The sequence below is a fragment of the Bubalus kerabau genome, chromosome 19 (genome assembly GCF_029407905.1).
Source record: "Bubalus kerabau isolate K-KA32 ecotype Philippines breed swamp buffalo chromosome 19, PCC_UOA_SB_1v2, whole genome shotgun sequence".
Classification (NCBI taxonomy): Eukaryota; Metazoa; Chordata; class Mammalia; order Artiodactyla; family Bovidae; genus Bubalus; species Bubalus kerabau.
This window is the reverse complement of record NC_073642.1, coordinates 15360662-15382681: the sequence shown is the minus strand read 5'-3', so window position 1 is coordinate 15382681 and position 22020 is coordinate 15360662. Positions and strand designations below refer to the sequence as shown.

Sequence of the window (22020 nt, the reverse complement as noted above, 5' to 3'; positions counted from 1 at the left end):
CATGAATAAAATAGAATAGACTGTCACAGTCTTCCCTGATGGCCCAGATGATCAAGAATCTGCCTGTAATGCAGAAGACACAGGTTCGATCCCTGGATTGAGAAGATCTCCCTGGATTGAGAAGATTGCCTGGAGAAGAGAATGGCTACCCACTCCAGTATTCTTGCCTAAAGAATCCCACGGACTGGCGAGCTACAGTCCTGAGGGTCGCAAAAAGACGACATGACTGAGCGACTAGCGCACACACAGAGACTCTTATGCAGACTGAAGTAAGTCAGAAAGACAAAAACAAATATGAACACAGATATATAGGAAATCTAGAAAAATGGTCCTGTTGAAACTATTTGCAGGGCAGGAGTACAGACGCAGACATAAAGAACGGAGCTGTGGATGGGGGTGTGGGGGAAGGGGAGAGTGGGACGAATTGGGAGACTAGCACTGACATATATACATGCCATGTGTCAAAGAGCCAGCTAGAGGGAAGCTGCTGCATAGCACAGGGAGCTCAGCTCGGGGCTGTGATGACCTAGAGGGTGGGACGTGGGGTGGGAAGGGATGACCTAGAGGGTGGGACGTGGGGGTGGGAAGGAGGCTCAAAGGGGAAGGGTTATACGTATACATATAGCTGATTCACTTTGCTGTACAGCAGAAACTAACACAATATTGCAAAGCAATTATACTTCCACAACAAAAAAAAGGAATAAAGTGCTCTCGGTCATGTCTGGACCATGATAAGGATAACATAAGCCACCCAAAGCCTTGGCTCTCACCTTGCCCTCCCACATTTTCATCAAGCAAAAACCAATCCTCGACGCTGAGGGAGGATCTGCAGAGACCGAGACCCTGTCTGACACTTCATCTGTGCTCATTCAGAGATGCTTGGCTGCTGGGCTATGCCTGATTTTATGCAGGGCCTGGATGGGGGGGTAAACCAGGAGATCACAGTCCAGGCGGCCTGGGGAAGGAAGTTCCAAGGCAGTGTTAATGAGGCCCCCACCACACTTCAGATCTGTGACAACACAGAATCAGTGTATATACACAGTGGGTGTATCTGGTAGTGATGGAGTGGTCCACTAAACTCACAGCAAGATCCCAGTTATCAGTGAGGGATACAGAAGGGGCGTGGGAGTGGGGCAGAATGCAGGTTCCCAGGAGAGGAGGTGAGGGAGGCTGGGCATGAGTTAGCGCCTGGCTTCAAAGACAGCTCCCATCCAGCTTAGGACCAAGGAGCAAGCACAAAGGTGTCAGGAGAGACCCCTGCACTCCAACACACGAGGGAGTACTCAGTGCACAACCAGTAAGCTGGAGCATCTGAATGGAAACATTCCAGACAAGGAGCCTGAGCCCTTGTGGTGCCTGGACGACTGATCCTTAAGTTTCTGGACCACAGGGAGATCTGAGTGTCCAAGGGGAGCCCAGGGAAGGGGTGAGGCAACCAAGCAACATAAGGGCATTTTGGCAGCAGCCACAACTTTCCAGTTCCTAAGAAAGCGTTTCAGCATTTTAACAGCCAGCTTATCTGCAAAGGCGTCTTCTAGAAAATGTCAGCCCTGTGCTCACCAGCTGAATTCCAGACACCGTCCGTCCCCACCACTGTGGGTGTACATTTTGAAGGGCCCCATTCCTGCTCAGAATGGCTTAGCAGAGAGCAGGCATTCATCTGCAAGTTCAGGGTCTCAGTGTCCATAGACTGAGGGGTAAGGCTAAGCCATTTCACCTTTGCTCTTTCTCTAAATTTCCAAGTCTGTAAAGGCTCTTGTTTCCCACTTTGAGGTATTTCTGGGGATCAGGTAGCCATGTAGGGGTGTCTGCTTGATGCCCAGCCCCAGCAGAGACTGAGTAGTGGGGCACAGGTGTGTTTCAGAGCACCCACCCTGCTGGAACAGGTAGCCCAGAAGTGACAGGGCTCATCCTCCACTGAATTGCTTCATTCCGCCAGGCAGCAGGGTTTTTCATAAAAACCCAAGCCTGTTTCTATCCTATCACCCTCATCTCCACCCCCACAAGCTGCTTTCTACCAACAACAATTTCAAAATTGATCTTTGAAATGACTCCTCACTTAAATCAGCTTCTGAGTTTTAAAGGGTAAGAAAATGTCTCTCACTCATTTAGACTAAACTAATGTGCCCATTAACCATGTTGGAGACACGCAAATCCCACTGCCTAGAAATTATCCATTAGCCTCATTTCAAGCTCTTCCACCCACAGCCTTCCTCCCACACTGCCTTGGAGTTCTAAACCTCAAACTTCATCTTGGCATTCCCCTCCTCCAAAGACTAAAGTTCCATGGGTCTCCACAGTCTTAAGGGTAAACTCCAAAATCCTCAGCCTGTGATCTAACTTTATATATATATTTGACTGCACTGAGCCTTATTTTCAGCACATGGAGGTCTTCAATATTTAGTTACAGCTTGGGGGACCTAGTTCCCTAACCAGGGATCAAACCTGGGCCCCCTGCATTGGGAGCTCTGAATCTTAGCCACAGGACCACCAGGGAAGTCCTGTGTGAGCTAACTTTAATCTTCTAATTCACCATGTCACCCTCCTTTCTGGCCTGGAAGCTCAAGGCTCCACCTCTACCGGACATATCACAGTTTTCTCCCACTTGCTCTTTCTTTTCTACCTGGAGAGACGTTATCCCATGTCCACCTGTTAAATCCTAGCAGTCCTTCAAGCGTGCGTTGTGTGTTAAGTCACTTTAGTCGTGTCCGACTCTTTGCAACCCCATGGACTGTAGCCCACCAGGCTCCCCTGTCCATGGGACTCTCCAGGCAAAAATACTGGGGTGGGTTGCCACGCCCTCCTCCAGGGGATCTTCCCGACCTAGGGATCAAACCCAAGTCTCTGGCATGTCCTGCGTTGGCAGGCAGATTCTTTACCACTAGCGCCACCTGGGAAGCCTCTGTGCTTCATGGGAGGCAGTTAACTCCAAACTTCTCTAAGCAGTTTTCCCAAACCTTCCTGGCTTAGAGGATTAGCCAGCCTGTGCTGTCTCCCCGCTCCTTGTTCTCACCTCTTACAGAAGTCCTGTCCCCATCTACTGTGCCCCAGCTCAGGCTTTCCAGTCCATTTCTGTCTGCTCTTTGTACTCCCTAAAGACAACAACTTGCTCTAGGGTGTTTTTCGTGCCTCTTCACAGGTTTATCTCTGAACCGTCTTCTCGCCCCTTATCTGTCCAGCAAACTCACACTCCTCCTAAGGCAGTGGGTCTCATCCTTGGCTGCAAATTAGAATCAAATGGGGAGCACTCAAATGGAGATGATACTCAGGCTTCACCCCTTCCCTCAGCAACTAAATTAGAACCTCTGGGGGTGGGATCCAGACACCAGCAATTTTTGAAGCTCCCCAGGTGATTCCAATAACCCCCAGACACGCAGATGACACCACCCTTATGGAAGAAAGCAAAGATCTAAAAAGCCTCTTAATGAAAGTGAAAGAGAGTGAAAAATTTGGCTTAAAACTCAACATTCAGAAAACTAAGATCATGGCATCCAGTCCCATCACTTCATGGCAAATAGATGGGGAAACAGTGGAAATAGTGACAGACTTTATTTTTGAGGGCTCCAAAATCACTGCAGATGGTGACTACAGACACAAAATTAAAAGATGCTTGCTCCTTGGAAGAAAAGTTATGACCAACCTAGACAGCATATTAAAAAGCAGAGACATGACTTTGCCAACAAAGGTCCATCTAGTCAAAGCTATGCTTTTTCCAGTAGTCATGTATGGCTATAAAGAAAGCTGAGTGCCAAAGAATTGATGCTTTTGAAGTGTGGTGTTGGAGAAGACTCTTGAGAGTCCCTTGGACAGCAAGGAGATCCAACCAGTCCATCCTAAAGGAAATCAGTCCTGAATATTCATTGGAAGGACTGATGCTGAAGCTGAAAGTCCAATCCTTTGGCCACGTGTTGCAAAGGACTGATTCATTGGATAAGACCCTGATGCTGGGAAAGATTGAGGGCAGGAGGAGAAGAGGATGGCAGAGGATGAGATGGTTGGATGGCATCACCAACTTGATGGACATGAGTCTGAGCAAGCTCCAGGAGTTGGTGATGGACAGGAAGGCCTGGGGTGCTGCAGGCCAGGGGGTCATAGAGAGTTGGACATGACTGAGTGACTGAACTGAACTGACTGAAGTGATTCCAACGTGCTACCAAGGTTGAGCACACCTGTCCCGGAATTGCCTCAAGCTCTCACCTGCTTCATCCAGGTTAATCATTATTTGTGTTCTGGGTGCTTAGCATAGTTGGAGAAGGCAATGGCACCCCACTCCAGTACTCTTGCCTGGAAAATCCCATGGATGGAGGAGCCTGGAAGGCTGCAGTCCATGGGGTCGCTGAGGGTTGGACACGACTGAACAACTTCACTTTCACTTTTCACTTTCATGCATTGGAGAAGGAAATGGCAACCCACTCCAGTGTTCTTGCCTAGAGAATCCCAGGGACAGGGGAGCCTGGTGGGCTGCCGTCTATGGGGTCGCACAGAGTCGGACACGACTGAAGCGACATAGCAGTAGAAGCAGCAGCTTAGCATAGTACTTGTAACTAAAGAAGTTTTCATTGAATGGCTAAATAAATAAATGGCTGGATAGAGGAAGGGAGGAAGAAAGGAAGGGAGGGAGGGAAGACAGGAAATGGTGTAGGGAAGTGGGGGGAAGGAGGGAAAGTGAAAGTACTGATGAATGGTGTAACTCAGAAAAAACCATATGCTGCCTTCCACTTCTAGACTTACTTCTGGAAGGAAAGTATTGATCCCATCCCTCTAGCAATGCAACTTCTGTTGATTTCTCTGGTCTCTCCATGCCCATACACAGGGGCACAGACAGACCAAAGAAAGAGGCAGACCACTCCAGGTTGGTAGGTGGCAGATTTAATAAGCAAGGTGTATGATTAGGCTATTCAAAACGACTGGGGGTTTTTTTTGTTTTTTTTTTTCTTTTTCTCTATATGTCCCCAGCTTTACCAGCCCCTGCTTCACTCACAGGACTATCCAATCTTCTTAATTATAGGGCTTAGTCCCTAGTAACTCACGAGTCACCTGATGACCATTCACCCTCCAAATGGGAGCCTCCTTCTCCCTCAAGCTGCTGCTCTGCCCTGTTGGCCACATGCGGTGGGGTATGACTCCAGGACGTGTTGTATAAGATCCCCTGTTCAATAACCCGTTGATGTCTCTGTTGCTGTCTCCAGGCCCTTTCTTTGGTCTTGAGACTGGGCAAGCACGAGGCTTGCAAGCCTGCAGGGCGTAGCCGAACACAACGTGCTTACTTATGAGGCTTGTCTTGGGTGCCCCAAGATGAATAGGTCTCTGCATTCGCCCCCCAGAATCTTAAGTTGACATAGAGGCCTTAATGGGGATCAGTCACTTATACTCTATAGCTGGTCTCAACACCACCCTACTCTCTCTAGGCGGTGTCCTTGAAACAGCTTCCACTGTGGGAATGGTGGGTGGGCAGAATGCATATTCCAAAGATAGGAAAGGGGCGAGGAGGCTCCCATTGCCTGGGTCCAGCTGTCAGGTCAACGGATGGTTGCATGCTCTCACTGACCGCCTCCACACACTTCCCTACAAAGCACAGTATTAGGCACTCAGTCAAGTCTGACTCTTTGTGACTCCATCGATTGTAGCCCGCCAGGCTCCTCTGTCCATAAGATTCTCCAGGAAAAAATAGTGGAGAGGCTAGCCATGCCCTTCTCCAGGGGATCTTCCCACCCCAGGGATCTGGGTCTCCCATGTTGTGGGCAGATTCTTTACCATCTGAGCCACCAGGGAAGCCCAGGAACTGAGCAAATATCTGTGATTTAAACTGAGTTGTAGCTTCACGCAGTTGTCAAGTTGTCCACTAGAGCAGTGGTTCTCTAATTTTGCCTACAAAACACTCGGTTTTTAATTAAATCAAAAAGAACCACTACTAAAAATGAGGGGATAAAAGGCAGTCTTCTCCTAATTTGCATAAGAGCTTGGAATTGACTCTCTTTTAAATTTGTCCTTCCAAAAGTTTTCTTAAAATTTGGTCTTCCTGCTACTGACTTTTTTTGCTAGCAAGCATTAATAAGTTAACATAATGATTAAACACAAGAGCGAACTAATAAAGGAAAATCTCTAAAATGCCATTAGAAATTAACATCTGGAGAATGTTTCTTCTGCTTAAATTAATTATCTGTTCCCCCTGCTCCGTCCCTCTCCTTCTCCCTCCTCCCTTCCTTCTTTCCTTCCTTTCTCCCATCCTTTCCTCATTCTTCCCTTCCCTCTTCCTTTTCCTCTTTCTTTCCACAAATATTTATTTATCACATGCTAGGTACCAGGCACTCTGCTAGGTTTAATAGCACAATATAGATGTAGTCTTTTCCCATGAGAATATTCCATGATTCTCACAAGGTACACCATGACTTCCAGAAATTCCACTTCCTTGGCAAGGTTAAGATACACAAATTTCACAGCCAGGGCTCCTTTTCAGGCCCTAGGGAAAGTCATGCCTGATTTCAAAGCCTAGATTGCACTGTGGTTCATTTAGCAAATTTCTGTCTTGCATATAAGAGACACCTCTAACTTCCCACTGTGGAAGTGGGAAAAAAAAAAAAAAAGCCTCTCCTCTGCTCATACTATGGTCAAGTAATTCTCTGAAGATTCATCATTCGAGTGGAGGAAGGAATAGAATTTTCCAGAGGCCTCTTAATTGCACTCTTACAGACTATGGTGTTTTAAACATTAATACTCTGTAATAAAAGAAACTAGAAGAAATTTGGATTAATCAAAGGCAGAAGCTGGAAGAGAAGACACATTATGGAGATTGATGACTCAGGTTAGATAATCACAGAGAGCTATGCATCCATTCAAGAAAGTAATTTTTAAACTCTGGCTTTAAAGCCCTAGGGTCCTATGGGATGCTTCAGGTCTGCAAAGATTCCATAAAAGTTTGATTCAGAGACTTTGTATAGTTAACTGTTCCTCAAAAAGTCTAACAAAAACTTGCATACTCAACGGTTATGTTTCCAAAATTTTATTCTTATTGTAGATGTACTTTAACATGTATGCTAACTCACCAACTTTATAATAAGTACCACAGTTGTGAAAAGACCAAACAGACTTGCTTGTGCTGTACACACACATACACACAATGTAGGATATGAGGAATGTGGTGAAAACCATTTTTTGTGTCCTTTACAGCCGCCCCCTGGGTTCCTCCTAGACAGAGAAACATCTTTGCTTTTGGGCTTGCAAGCCCCACCCTCCTCCAGGTTCAAGTTTCCTTGTTTTACTGATGGGTTCGCGTTCTCCCAAGAGCCCACTGGTCCTCCAGCCCACTCATTCCCTCAGAGCCACTCCTCCCAAACACATCTTCACTTTTTTCTGCCCAAGAGGCAGACTTGAATGGATGATATCAAAGGCCTCCCTGGCCCTTCGGCTCTCTGTTGAGTAGACCATTGGGGTGCTCTAGGGAGCTTAAGGAAGGGAGGTCAAAGGAATGTAGCAGTATCTGATTCCTTTCCTTGGGGTCATTTAGATCTAGCTGGGTCCCTCAGCAGCTGAAAGCCACTACTGAGTTCCTGGCAACTCTCTCCTCATAAGTCTTCTCCCTTTAAATCCTACTAACCTTTCCCTTCAGGCTTTCCAGGTGATGCTAGTGGTAAAGAACCTGCCTGCCAATGCAGGAGACAAAGAGACAGGGCTTCCATCCCCAGGTCGGGAAGATCCCCTGCAGGAGGGCACGGCAACCCTCTCCAGTATTCTTGCCTGGAGAATCCCATGGACAGAGGAGCTTGGTGGGCTACAGACCATGGGGGTCTCAAAGAGCTGGACTCGACTGCAGTGACTTAGCATGTACACACACATGCAAGAACGCAGGCAACCATTTCCTGCAGGTTGGGTTAAAATAATAGCTCTGGGTTCTGTACCACCTCTTGGCTTTCCTTGTATGCTCCCACACCTTTGTAAACAAACCTACCCTGAATTGGCTTCAGATGGGTGTGCCATCTGTTTCCTGCTGGGACTCTGACTGTACACCCCACTCCTGGTCCCTTTCCCACCATGGAAACCATCCATTTGCACTTATGTGCTTGTGTTTGTATGTGTTCTTACAAAACGGCTCTGTATTATATGCATGTGTTTGAACTTTCTCATAAACATTATTGAGTTCTATATTTCATTCTGCTTCTTACCTTTCTCGCTAATTACAATATTTTTCAGGTTCATCCGTGTTGCTATGGATATAATTAATCTATTGTCGCTACACTGCTGCTCCCTGCTCTGCTCTGTGCACCCTCCACGCTTACCTATCCAGTCTCCACATGATGGGGACCCAGGTGGTCTCCAGATTCCTGGCACCACAACCAATACTGCCGTCAAGTCTTGGATATGTCCCTTGGGGAGCTGTGTAACTATTTCTTTGGACTAGAGAGAGAAAGAAAAAACTGCTGAGTCATTCAATGTGCAGCTACTTAATTGGAGAAGACTCTTGAGAGTCCCTTGGACAGCAAGATCAAAACAGTCAATCCTAAAGAAAATCAACCCTGAATATTTTCATTGGAAGGACTGATGCTGAAGCTGAGGCGCCAATACTTCGGCCACATGACTCAAAGAGCTGACTCAATGGAAAAGACCCTGATGCTGGGAAAGGTTGAAGGCAGGAGGAGAAGGGGATGAGAGAGCACGAGATGGTTGGATGGTATCACCGACTCAATGAACACGAGTTTGAGCAAACTTCAGGAGATGGTGAAGGACGGAGAAGACTGGCGTGCTACAGTCTATGGGGTCGCAAAGAGTCGGACACAACTGAGCAACTGAACAACAATAAAGAGAGAAGCATCAGCTGCGTTCCACAGAACATCACACCATCTACCCTCCTGGCCATTGTGCCTAAGGGTTTGCATCCCTAAATCCCCACCAACACTTGGCGTTAACAGGCTTTCAAATTCTGTCAGTTTATTAGATAGAAAGTGGTATATTATTCAGTAATTTGTCTTTCTTTGATTATTAATAATTGTAAACACTTCCTCAGATGCACTTGGTTTCCTCTTTCATAAATTATATGTTCACAGGCTTTGACTATTTTTCTATTGGGGTTGCCATTTTTATTTATAAGAATTTCTTGTATATTATTTTAAAATACCCCCATTAGTTTCAGTTTGCTAACATTTCACGTAAGAATTTTTACATCTATATTCATAAAGGAAATGAGACTATAAATTTCTTTCCTTTTCTCCTATTTGTCCTTATCTTGAGTAACTTTAAAGTTATAGGAGCTAAGTGTTCCTTACAAGAAGCTGATGGTGTCTCATCGTTGACACAGTGGTCCAAGTCACCACAGTCCCTTACATGGATTACCAATGAGGAATAACTCAACACGAGAGAGAGAAGGATATTGGGTTTTAAATGGAGCAGGCCCCTCTCAAGAGCCCCCCACGGGGCATGATCATTATCTACTTTTGTATCTATCCTCCTCATCAGACTATACTTCTAGTACCTGGCACACAAGTGCATAAAATAAATGTTTAATTCATCGGTGAGTTGGAGATCATTCTGCTTCATACCTACATGATTTGGGCAAAGTCAGGAAACCTCCGTTTTCTCATCTCGATTACCAGGATAATAATGAAAAACTCAAGTATTGTATTTGTGATGAGGGTTAAATAGAACAGTGCATGTAGAGCAGCACCCAGTCCCTGGACCTGATGCATGATAGTATGCACGTATGGGTGGAGGTCAGCCCTGGGATCGTCTCCAGCTTATTTAAAGACATAATTGGTGGAAAGCAGGGCTGATGTTTCAGGCTGGAGATGATCCCAGGGATGGTGCACCTGCCTGTGCAGGAGCTGAGATGCCTCAGGGGAATGCTGTCCTTAACTTCCAAGGATCCCAGGGCTGATCAGCATGTGAACAGGGCTCTAATTAGAGAAGAGGCCCCAGAGGAAAGAGAGAGCCAGTCTCTCTTAGGTCCCTGGGCCTGCTCACCATACCTCTCACACCCATTTAATTCCACTCATTAGCGCATGAATGGGGCATTGATTACCAAGCCAAGCTATTGTGCAGCCTTTCAATAGAGTGGCTTCATGTGGGGATTTATTGGTAATTAAGCCTTGAATACATGTTTTGCAAATGGGGCTTCTCCTGATGAATAGGAAGGGCTTTGAGAGATGAGAAACCCTCAATGCTGGGGCCATCCAGGCCTGAAATGCATGCTTTCACTTCCACAGAATCGTATGTTTGTCCACTTCAAGGCTGCCCAGAACCCGTTGGCAAATGACAACTGGTTACTAATGCAGGTCTACCCTCTGGGTTCTGTTCTTTATTGGAAGAAATGTGTACAGTTTCTGGATTGTTTATCTTGGCTAGTACAAATCCAGAGGCTCCCTCCTGGCATCTCGCTGGAGAGAGAGTGCAATGGCAGGGCCTATGGAAGTTCCAACCTCACAGGAGGGTGCCGCTTCTCCAGGGCACCTGGGAGTTACAGTACATTTCTCACAGGCTTTGTCTGGCAGCAATTCTCACAGGGTGATTACTTAGCTACTCCTAGCCTCTAGCAGGGTTCTCAACCTTGATGCTATAGACATTTGGGGCAACAATTTATTGTGGGGAGTGAGCTGTCCTATGCATTGTAGAATATTTAACAGCATCCATGATCTTAAAGGAGGTGGAGGGGATGACAGAGGATGAGATGGTTGGATGGCATCACCAACTCAATGGACATGGGTCTGAGTAAACTCTGGGAGTTGGTGATGGACAGGGAGGTCTGGCATGCGGCAGTCCATGGGGTCGCAAAGAGTTGGACACAACTGAGCAACTGAACTGAACTGAACTGATGATCTTGAAACACAGTAGGACCCTGTAGAACTCCTGAGCACTTTGTCTGTAGAGAACACACTCCAGCCTTCACGACCTTTCCTGAGTTCCAAAGGGACTTTTCTGGTTGGTCTCAGTAAAGAATCTGCCTGCAAGGCAAGAGACCTGGGTTCAATCCCTGGGGAGGGAAGATTTCCCCAGAGAAGGGAATGGCAACCTACTCCAGTTTATTCTTGCCTGGAAAATCCCATGGACAGAGAACCATGGCAGGCTGCAGTCCATGTGGTCACAAAAAGTCGGACACAACTGAGTGACTATCTCTTTCACTTTCAGGGTTCCAAAAGGCAGATTTGAGCCGTTGCTAATCAGGAGAGGGAAGGGATGCAGAGACAAGGGAGAAGCAGTCAAGAAACAGCACTGCAGCCTTGGGGCAGGGTCCTGGTTCTGCTGGAGAGAAACACACAGCAGACTTGCCTGACAGTGAAGTTGTGCTGAATCTCAAGAGAGCCTTTGGTACTGCTGGCAACCTGGCTCAAGTCCATGCATTTAGCCACTCCAGTAGAACTGAGTTACAGAAACTTAAAAGGACATCTTGAAAAGCCTATGGTGAACAATTTAGACAGGCCTAACCCAAGAAAATAGTTTTCTGCAGAACACGTTTCTGTTTTCTAACCTTTTCTTTGAAAGTGGAAGTTGCTCTTGGCTATTGAAACTAAATCTCAGATGCGTTTCCACAAGGAACTGGAATGCAGAATGACTTTGCAAACTGGTCATGTGGAATGTCCCCCTTCTTCAGTCCCCTCGTACTTCAAAACAAACCATTAGGTTTCTATAGAAAGTCACTATAGTGCCACATGAAACTTCCGTACTGGTTAAATCCTCCATTTGTAGGAGGTTAGACACCCAATAAATTACTCATTATAAAATTAGTCGCAGATGCAGGGTTGATGGCTGACATCCGACGTTAGCTTCCTATTGCTGCTGTAACAAGTTACCATAGACTTCAGTTCAGTTTAGTTCAGTCTCTCAGTTGTGTCCGACTCTTTGCGACCCCATGAATCGCAGCACTCCAGGCCTCCCTGTCCATCACCATCTCCCGGAGTTCACTCAAACTCATGTCCATCGAGTTGGTGATGCCATCCTGCCATCTCATCCTCTGCCGTCCCCTTCTGCTCCTGCCCCCAATCCCTCCCAGCATCAGGGTCTTTTCCAATGAGTCAACTCTTCTCATGAGGTAGCCAAAGTATTGGAGTTTCAGCTTTAGCATCAGTCCTTCCAATGAATACCCAGCACTGATCTCCTTTAGGATGGACTAGTTGGACCTCCTTGCAGTCCAAGGGACTCTCAAGAGTCTTCTCCAACACCACAGTTCAAAAGCATCAATTCTTCGGTGCTCAGCTTTCTTCACAGTCCAACTCTCACATCCATACATGACCACTGGAAAAACCATAGTCTTGACTAGATGGACCTTTGTTGGCAAAGTAATGTCTCCACTTTTTAATATGAGTTCTAGGTTGGTCATAACTTACCTTCCAAGGAGTAAGCATCTTTTAATTTCATCGTAGTGACTTTAAATTAACACAAATTTATTCTCTTACATTCTGGAGGTCAGAAGTCTGAAATTAGTCTTCTCCCACTAAAATCCAGTTATCTGAAGGGCTGGGTGCTTGAGGAGGCTGCAAGAGGGACATCTCTTTCCTTGCCCTTTTCAGCCTCTAGTTGTCACCTGGACTCCTTGGCTTGTGGCCCCTTCCTGCATCTCCAAAGCATAGTGCTCCAGTTACTGCTTCCCTCATCACACCACCTGCTCTTCTGACCCTGGCTCTTTCTGCATCCCACTTATAAGAACCATACTGATTGTATCAGGTTTACATCAATAACCCAGGAGAATCTCCCCATCTCAGGATTTTTAACTTGATCACAACGACAAAGTCCCTTTTGCCAACTAAGGTATTATTCACAGATTTCAGAGTTTAGAACATGCACATATCTGAGGGACCATTATTCAACCCACCAACATCTTTTCAGAGGGCATCTAAACCCTAGAATAAAATTTCTCCAACAATTGCCCTGGCTGCTTCTTCAGGTCCTGTCACGTTTAAAAATACCATGTAACCATGTCTCAGCCATCAATCCGAGGTCTGTCAGATAGCCCTTTGTATCTTGTATGAGTTACATTCTTTACTGGTAAGACCTGGTATCTGAGATTTGACTTTTTTTCCCCCCATTAATTTTTTAAAGTAATTTTATTTATTTTTGATGTTGTTGACTTTCTTTATTTATTTTTGTGGGTCTTTGTTGCTGTGCGGGCTATTTTTTTTTCCCCCATTAATTTTTTAAAGTAATTTTATTTATTTATTTATTTATTTTTGACTGTGTGGGTCTTGGTTGCCGTGCGGGCTTTTCTCTAGTTGCGGCAAGTCGGGGCTCCTCTCTCGTTGCAGTGTGTGGGCAGCTCCGTGTGGTGGCTTCTCTTGTTGTGGAGCACGGCCTCTAGGCCCACGGGCTCCAGTAGCTGCAGCCCCCAGGCTCTAGAACACAGGCTTAACAGTTGTGGCACACGAGCTTAGTTGCCCCACAGCATGTGGGATCGTCCCACATCAGGGATAGAACCCATGTCTCCTGCACGCACAGGCAGTCTCTTTGCCCATGAGCCACCAGGGAAGCCCTCCCCTTCACTTTTGAGACTGAAGACTGTAAACGTCGTTTTGTTAGCAGGGTAAATCGGGGCTTCCCAGGCGACACTAGTGGTAAAGAATCCTCCCACCAGTGCACGAGATGGAAGAGTCATGGATTCAATCCCTGGGTTGGGAAGACCCCCTGGAGAAGGAAATGGCACCCCACTCCAGTGTTCTTGCCTGGAGAATCCCGTGGACTGAGGAGCCTGTCGGGCTACAGTCTACAGGGTCACAAAGAGTTGGACATGACTGAGCACAGCACAGCAGTAGGATAAATTAGAGAACATTTGTTCTAAGCACAGGGCTTAAATCAGGCCTTGACTTTCTGGATACTCACTCTTATTGCCTCTTCTGCCAACCAGCTCTGGCCACTGTAGCAATGATGAGAACCTAAGACCAGCACGCCATACAACTGCACATTAGACATGCCAGTTCAGCTCACCGTGCTTATTTCTCTACCAGGGCCTGCAACAGATAAATCCCATGAACCAGACAATATTGAACATGTCAAGACTGACAATTCTCTGAGGCTGAGACACCCTAAACTGCAGGAGACCGTAGCTATTACTGTGCCTTCCCTTTAGGCTACAGCGAAGCAATTAACCTTTGGAGAAGAGTGAGTCAACTTATACCTGTTGAATACAGGAATGGTGAATTTTTTCATTCATTCACTTTATCAATCAATCATTCCTTACTAATTACAAGCTGATTATACCCACCCAGTGCTGGTGCTGAAGAGATAAGAGACATTATAGTATGAATGTATGGTCTCATGAGGCTTGCTACTATTTATTTAGAACTTGCTATGGACCAGTCACACAGAGGAAACATTTTGGAATGCAATTCCAAATTATATTGGAATTGCAGTCCTCTAATACCTCAGAGAATCTACACCAATCTTAGAGCTTGATTGCTGGCTCAGATGGCAAAGAATCTGCCTGCAATGCAGGAAACCCGGATTCGATTCCTAGGTCAGGAGCATCCCTTGGAGAAGGGAATGGCTAACCCCACTCCAGTATTCTTGCCTGGAGAATCCCATGGACAGAGGAGCCTGGCAGGCTACTGTCCATGGGGTTGCAAAGAGTCAAACATGACTGAGCAACTAACACTTTATGATTAAGGAGGAACTGGTGGGTGGAGTGAATGGGGAGGAGACCCAAGTCAAGAACAAGCTAAGTGAAATGTGGGTTCTGGAACTAAGCCGGGGCTTTGGGATATGTGGGTCATTTCACACCCTCCAGGGTTAGGCATGTGCTGATTCAAATCACTGGCTGAAAGGATTAAAGGAACCAGACTGAATTTATCTGGAGAGCAGCCTCACACTCAGGGTATTTTCTACAACTGTTTCAGTGGCGCCCTGGACCCAGCTGTCCAGGGACAGGCCGTCATCTGGAGATGGCCATTATCACAGGTCAAAACTCACATCTCAGAAAATGTGGTGCTGTCTCTGGGAAGCTGGAGGCAATGTACATTTTGTTCTCATCACAGAGACAAGAAAATTCCCTTTCAGTAAAGGTGCTACCAGGAGCTGGTATGCAAGCAGCCCAGAGCAGACCCTTGTTGATGGTGGAGACAGGAGTAGAGACAGGGCCAGCTATTTTGAGCAGCAAAGTGTAGTTATTTCCATGGATGACCACTGATAATGATAAATCTGACAAAAGCAAAGTGCCTCATGATGTTTGGCCAAATTACACTTCTGATGTGATCGAATTCTAATGTCCGCATCTAAAAGTCTAGAAAACTGACTGGAAAATGTACGCCCCACCCTTCGTTACACTCTGTCTTGGAGATCTTTGGGCTGCAGGGCAGACATGGTGCTCTTTACTCACTGACAGCTTCCCTATGAATTGTGTCCTGCTTTGATTGAGTCCACTTCTTTTGAGGGAAGGAACCAAGCCAGACCCACCTGCAGCCCCAGTCATGGGATGGAGCATTTAGGGGCTCAACTTGGGGGAACTAAAGAATTTACCTGAAATGGCCAAAAGCAAAAAGATTAGAGTACGTGTAAGATACAGATGATGGAAACAATGAGTGATGGGGATAAGAGGAAGCCTGTCTTGTTCATTCAGTCAGCATTTCATAAACATATTTTGAGCGCTTATGCCGGACCAGACTCTGCAACTAGTGATGAGGATTCAGTGATGAACAAATCACAGGTCCTGCCTGCAAGCTCTTCTGCCTGATGGGCATCGTGGTTTAGCAGGAAAAGCCCAGGTCACTGTAGCGATAGCTGGTGGCTGCCTGTCCAGCATCTGTTCCCATCACATCCCTTCCAAGCCATACTCCACTTTATTCTGGAGGCCTGGGGTTTGCATGGGTATGATGGTATTTTCCGGAGAAGGCAATGACACCCCACTCCAGTACTGTTGCCCAGATAATCCCATGGATGGAGGAGCCTGGTAGGCTGCAGTCCATGGGGTCGCTAAGAGTCAGACACGACTGAGTGACTTCACTTTCACTTTCCACTTTCCACTTTCATGCATTGGAGAAGGAAATGGCAACCCACTCCAGTGTTCTTGCCTGGAGAATCCCATAGACGGAGAAGCCTGGTAGGCTGCAGTCCATGGGGTCGCACAGAGTCGGACACGACTGAAGTGACTTGGCAGCAGGCAAATGGTATTTTCCAGCTCTGGAGATGGGCCCTCCTAGTTTAGGCTAGTCACTGTATCCAGAACTGCAGTCAGGAAACAGGGCCCCTGCCCTGGCCCCACACTTCAGGGTGCTCAGCTTTGACCCCATTTCAAGCATGCATTTTGGGCTTCCCAAGTGGTGCTAGTGGTAAAAAGCCCACCTGCTGATACAGGAGACATGAGTTAGATCCTTAGGTTGAGAAGATCTCCTAGAGGAGGGCAAGGCAACCCACTCCAGGATTCTTGTCTGGAGAATCCCAAGGACTGAGGAGCAGTCCACCAGGTTGCAAAGAGTCAGACACAACTGAAGCAACTTAGCACACACACATCCACACAGCATGCATTTTACTATGCTGCGAGAGTCTGCAGGACTGAGGGGACAGACCCACAAGGATCTTGCGTGTTACTCCCTCAGTTGTGTCCAACTCTTTGCAACCCCATGGAGTAGTAGCCCGCCAGCCTCCTCTGTCCGTGGGATTCTCCGGGTAAGAATCCTGGAGTGGGGAGCCATTCCCTTCTCCAGCGGATCTTCCCGACCCAGGGATCAAATGCAGTTCTCCCACACTGGGGGCAGAGTCTTTACCATCTGAGCTACCAGGGAAGTACAGAGCAGACCCTTGGTAACTGAGCTCTACTTTCGGGCCTGCGTGGGCCTCTTGCTCAGCTCCCAGAAGCAGATCATGCTGCCAGTGGGCACAGGCCAAGGCCAGATGTGGAGCTTGAACAAGAGAGCAGAGGTATCCACATGCATGTACATGAAGCCTTCACAGTGTGGATAGAGCATGGGGTGGATGAGCAAAGGGGTGGGCTATTGCCTAGAAGCCTGTTTGTATACTTGTCTGGAAGCCATAAATGTCCACATAAGCCTAAGTTATCCCATCTTCCATCAACCCTGCAAATGGTTCAGGCGTGGGCAAGGAACCCAAGTTAATTCCACCAAGAGAACTTGGGAAAATTTATGGGGTGTCACACAAGGAACCTTCTAGGACTACTCTTGCCTAAGACCAGCCCTACCTCTTAAGGTTTGGGGTTTTGTAAGTTTGGGGTTTTGATTTTTGTAAAATCAATTCCCTTTATCATTTAAGCTACTTTAAATGGGAGTTTCTGTTTCTTACAACCAAACACATCCTAATAGGTTATCAACCCCACTTCAATCAGCTACCAGCTAAGGTATAATGAGCCCACATGTAATTTCTATCTCCACAAGACTCAACATCCTCAAATGTACAGGAGGATGATGCCTCAAATGTTGCCGGGTGGCTAGGACGAAGGAATGAAACCATGAGTGGAAAACATTGCCTGACGTGGCATGAAGTAGGTGCTTAGTAGATGCCATTTCCCATCTGACCAGTGTAGACTAGAGTCAGGGTCCCCAGTCTTGGGAATCTAATGCCTAATGACCTAAGGTGGAGCTGATGCCATAATAATAGAAATAAAGTACACAATAAATATAATGCTCTTGAATCATCCCCCAAACCATCTCCCTCCCCCAACCAGCCCTAGTCTGTGGAAAAATTGTCTTCCAGAAAACCAGTCCCTGGCGCCAAAAAGGCTGGGGACCGCTGGACTACAGGACTCAGATGAAGCTGCTAGAGGAATACAGGACAGTCACTCCTTCCTGCCACAGCTTTTTACTAGGCCCCTCCCAGGCATCAGGCTCCACATTAGGGGTTAACATCCAAAGATGATGAGTCAGAGGCTCTGCCCTTAAAGGACATACAGGCTCACAGACTGCAAGGGAAGGAGACGCGTCCTCAGTCACATCAGCCTGGATGTTTCTGAGCCCATACATCATTCGTGGGAACTTCTTAGGGCCTGGCACAGAGGAGATGCTCCCCAGTGTTTGTTAAATGATTAGGATGTGAAAAGACTACGCCTTAAAGAACAGGTTGGATATGCACAAACAAAGAGAAATTTCAATCACATTTTATGTTAGAAATTGCTTTTGGTTGCTATTAACAGAGATTTTCTCTCTCCTATGAGAGATTCCAGGGCTGCCATGGTGGCTTCAAAGAACCCTTGCTTTTTCTATCTTTCTCCTTGGCTACGTGTAGCCTTCCTGTCAAGATTTCCCCTAAAGGTCCTAGAAGGCTGCTACAGCTCCAGCCGTTCTATCCATATTCCAGGTAGCAGTCGGGAGAAAGAGAAAAAAGTGAAAAGACAAAAAGGGGTTTACCCCAATGACCTTCCTTCTCAGAAGTCCCTCCCTCTAAACTTCCACTTAAAATCGTCAGCTCAAGTTTAATTCTGTGACCACTCCTAGGTGCAAAGGAAATGGTGTCAGCTAGGCACAACAATAGCTTCATAACACAGATCTATTGGCAATAAAGACAAGGAGGATGGAGGTTAGGGAGAAACCCAGCTGCTGCTATCACCCATGAGCACCATAAGAGCAGAGACGAAGATGATTAAATACAGATGCAAACTCTTTTATATAAAATAAACAAGGTCCTACTGTACAGCACAGGGAACTCTGTATTCAACATCCTGTGATAAACCGTAATTAGAAAGAATATATATATGCAACTGAATCACTTTGCTACACAGCAGAAATTAACATAACATAGTAAATCAACCATGTGTGTGTGTGCTCAGTCACTCGGTCATGTCTGCCTCCTTCTGACCCCACGGACTGTAGCCTGCCAGACTCCACCGTCAATGGGATTTTCCAGGCAAGAATACTGGAGAGGGTTGCCATGCCCTCCTCCAGGGGATCTTCCCAACTCAGGGATTGAACCCATGTCTCTTGCATCTCCTGCATTGGCAGAAGGATTCTTTACTACTGTACCACCTAGGAAGCCTGAAAAAATTATTAAACAGCACATGACCAGGAGCAAGGAGAGGGTAGATTTGGTTTGAGTGGAAGGTAACGAAGAGATAGTAAGTCAGGATTTCAAACTTTCAGTTCAGTCGCTCAGTTGTGTTCAACTCTTTGTGACCCCATGGACTGCAGCGCGCCAGGCTTCCCTGTCCATCACCAACTGCCGGAGCTCAAACTTTAGAGTCAGAAATACCTAGAGAGCTGTTCCAACACAAATGACTGGACCGCATCTCCAGGGTTTCTCATTCAGGAGATCTTGAGCGAATCCCTAAAACTTTTTGCATTTCTAACAAGTTGGCAGAGAATATTGATGCTTCTGGTCTAGGGACCACATTTTGAGAACCACTTTTGGATGAAGTTAGTATTTCATCCTCTGAGCAACATGGACTCCCTTGAAGCTTTTGAGTTAAGAAGAAAAACAATGAACAAACTAATTTATTTTTTTTTAACAAACTAATTTATGAAGGCTTATCTGTCAGAGGTCTGTAGGATAGGCTGGAGAGGGTAGAGATGGAGGCCGAGGCTGCAGCAATAAGAAGGCAAGAAGGAAACCAGCATTGGCACTGTGTTCAGCTAGGCTTTGCTGTATCATTTATGGCAATTCCATGAAGACGCTGACCTCCAAACCCAAATTTTATCAGCTGTGGGAAAACCAATCCAGCTAGCTGCCGTGTGCCCAAGACAACTCTGGTATTGAAGGTGTATTAATATTGATGATTGTTTTTTTTTTTTAAAAAAAAAAAAGCGAAGATGATATGAAGATATTTGTCCCTGTCTCCCAGTCCCACCCAAATGCAGCCCAAAGAAGTTTATACTGAAAGATGAGAAGCAGCTGGGTGGGACTCACAAATTATCAAGTCATGATTAGAAGAAATAAAATGGCAGAGAGAAACTAGATCAATGCGAGGCAGGAGGTACATTCCACACACCCCCCACCCCAGCCCCCACCCTCCAAGTAAGCAGCTGCTGGAGGTTTTTTTGGACAGAAACTCCAAAATATCAGTCAAGAGAGGAGGCTGGGTCTTGCCCAGATAGGAGATGAGAGATGACAAATTTCTCTAAGTCAAGGTGATCTTCCTGACTGGAAAGCTCCTTGGAGGTCAAAAGGGGAATGATGTCAACCTACCCATAGGCCTCTTCCCTGGAATCCATCTTGCCCGCGAGATGGGTGTTCACACACGGGAGGCTCCTGTGTGCTAAGTTGCTTCAGTCGTGTCTGACGCTTTGCAACCCTATGGACTGTAGCCCGCCAGGCTCCTCTGTCTATGAGATTCTCCCGGCAAGAATACAGGAGTGGGTTGCCATGCCCTCATCCAGAGGATCTTCCCAACCCAGGGATCAAACCCAAATCTCGAATGTCTCCTGCATTGGCAGTCAGGTTCTTTACCACTAGCGCCACCTGGGAAGCCCAAGAGGCTCAGAACTAGGCAAAGCAAGATGATTGGCCAGAGGAAACCAGGAAGAAATGTCCCATATAAGTGATTTAAACCACTTCTCTCTGAGTCGGCCCGTGTGTCTGTCCACATGTACTATACTCTTTGCTCCTAATAAACACTTTATTTGTTTCACTACTTTCTGTCTTTGTGGGAAGTCTTTTCTGCAAAGCTGAAGGGTCAGGGCTTCGTCACTGCCCACTAGTCTAGCAGCTAAGATTCAGCTCTCTCAGAGCTGAGACCCAACTTCAGTCTCTAGCCAGGAACCGAAGCCACTGCTCGTCGAAGCCACCCAAAATCAAACGGATCCTTGTTCCTCGCAGACTCGAGTCTCCACCTGTTTCTACGTGTCTTGCCTTCACCTGAGTCTGGGGCTTGCTCTTTGGACTGAAATATACAGGGAGGTGGGGTAGCAACTGAGGATTTAAAGCAGCTCGAGTGTTGTTGCGCAGTCACCAAGTCATCTCCGACTCTTCGTGACCCCATGGACTGCAGCACCCCAGGCTTCCCCATCCTTCACTATCTCCCAGAGTTTGCTCAGACTCATGTTCATTGAGTCAGTGATGCCATCCAACTATCATCCAACTCAAGGGTAGCCCTAGACTTAGCTGTGAAGTGGGGTGGTGGCCAGTCTCTGGGAAAAGGCATGCTCAACACAGCTTGACAACCAGAAGGCGGCTAGATTTCAGTCCCCGTTTGTCCACTTGGCCAACACCCTTGTGCCAGACACAACCTGTGGAGCAGTAAGAGGTGGCCAGACTGTGAGACGGACCACCCTCAGGAGCTCCAGGTTTCTCCTCTATCAGAAGGGACGTTAGGGAACGGCTGCAGAGTTTGGGGGCAGAGGAAGGGAAGTAAACCACACAAAGTACCTGCACGTGGCTGGTGACCAGCAACGGTTTCCTTCCAGATTTCCTTTCGAATCAGTGAGGGTAGCTGGATGGGTTAAGCCTCCTGGGCTGTGAAGGAATCATCTGTTCCTGCAAATCTTGGCACAGCTGCCCCTGCTTGGCATTTGCAGCAACGTGCCTGCTGCCTCTTGGCCAGCAGCTCATGGTCTGGCACGAGGAGAAAGCGATGCGGGGCGCACAGGACTGGGACCAGCTGAGCTTCCCTGGTCAGCACATTAGCTTCTGAATACTGCCCGCTTCAGGGGTCATCCAGCCCTGACTGCGAGGCTGAGATCCCAGGGCCTTTCCTTCCTTTTTCATTAATTTCCTAAGCTCCAACACTGCCAAGATAATGCCCCCGCCTGGTGCAGGGACACTGGATAGCCAGGTCCCGCATGCTTGGTGCAGGTGCTGGAGAGGCCAGGAAGGCAGGGCCGTGGGCATCGTTTCAGCAAGCCCTGTTGATGTGAAGGGCTTTCACCACTGATGACTCTCTTTCTAAAGGGGCCGGCCAAGAGGCTGAAGCACCAAATCCCAATTAAATCACAAAAGAAGTGGGAGCAGGTGGAGGAAAGTGGGGCGGGAGGCTGCCTCACCCTAAGTCTCCAAGGACCACCTCCCCTACTTGCCCAAGGCTGAGTGAGGCGTCCTAGGTGGGGACTTTTCTCCTCTTTGACTAGGAATAATTGTAACAGATGCTGAGCACCAATCACAGGCTGGGCATGGGCAATCCAGGTGGGAGTGAGACTTAGTGAGCAAGCTGGCATTTGAGTCGGGGAGAGAGACCAG

General features: G+C 47.1%; 2 long non-coding RNA genes across 3 annotated transcripts; one reads left to right on the top strand and one right to left on the bottom strand.

Moving 5' to 3' along the window:
- The first annotated feature begins 6182 nt into the window (after window positions 1–6182).
- Window positions 6183–9499, top strand: LOC129634089 (uncharacterized). Its single transcript, XR_008705410.1, has 2 exons — window positions 6183–7862; window positions 8188–9499. It is a non-coding gene; the product is annotated as an uncharacterized LOC129634089 (long non-coding RNA).
- Window positions 9500–10668: 1169 nt separating this feature from the next.
- On the bottom strand, window positions 10669–21689 carry LOC129634090 (uncharacterized). Of its 2 annotated transcripts, none has more exons than XR_008705411.1 (3): window positions 20035–21689; window positions 13795–13922; window positions 10669–10928 (listed from the first exon to the last, which is right to left on the bottom strand). It is a non-coding gene; the product is annotated as an uncharacterized LOC129634090 (long non-coding RNA). The 2 variants fall into 2 exon arrangements; XR_008705412.1 differs by having other exon boundaries at window positions 21214–21689.
- Between the last annotated feature and the right edge of the window lie 331 nt (window positions 21690–22020).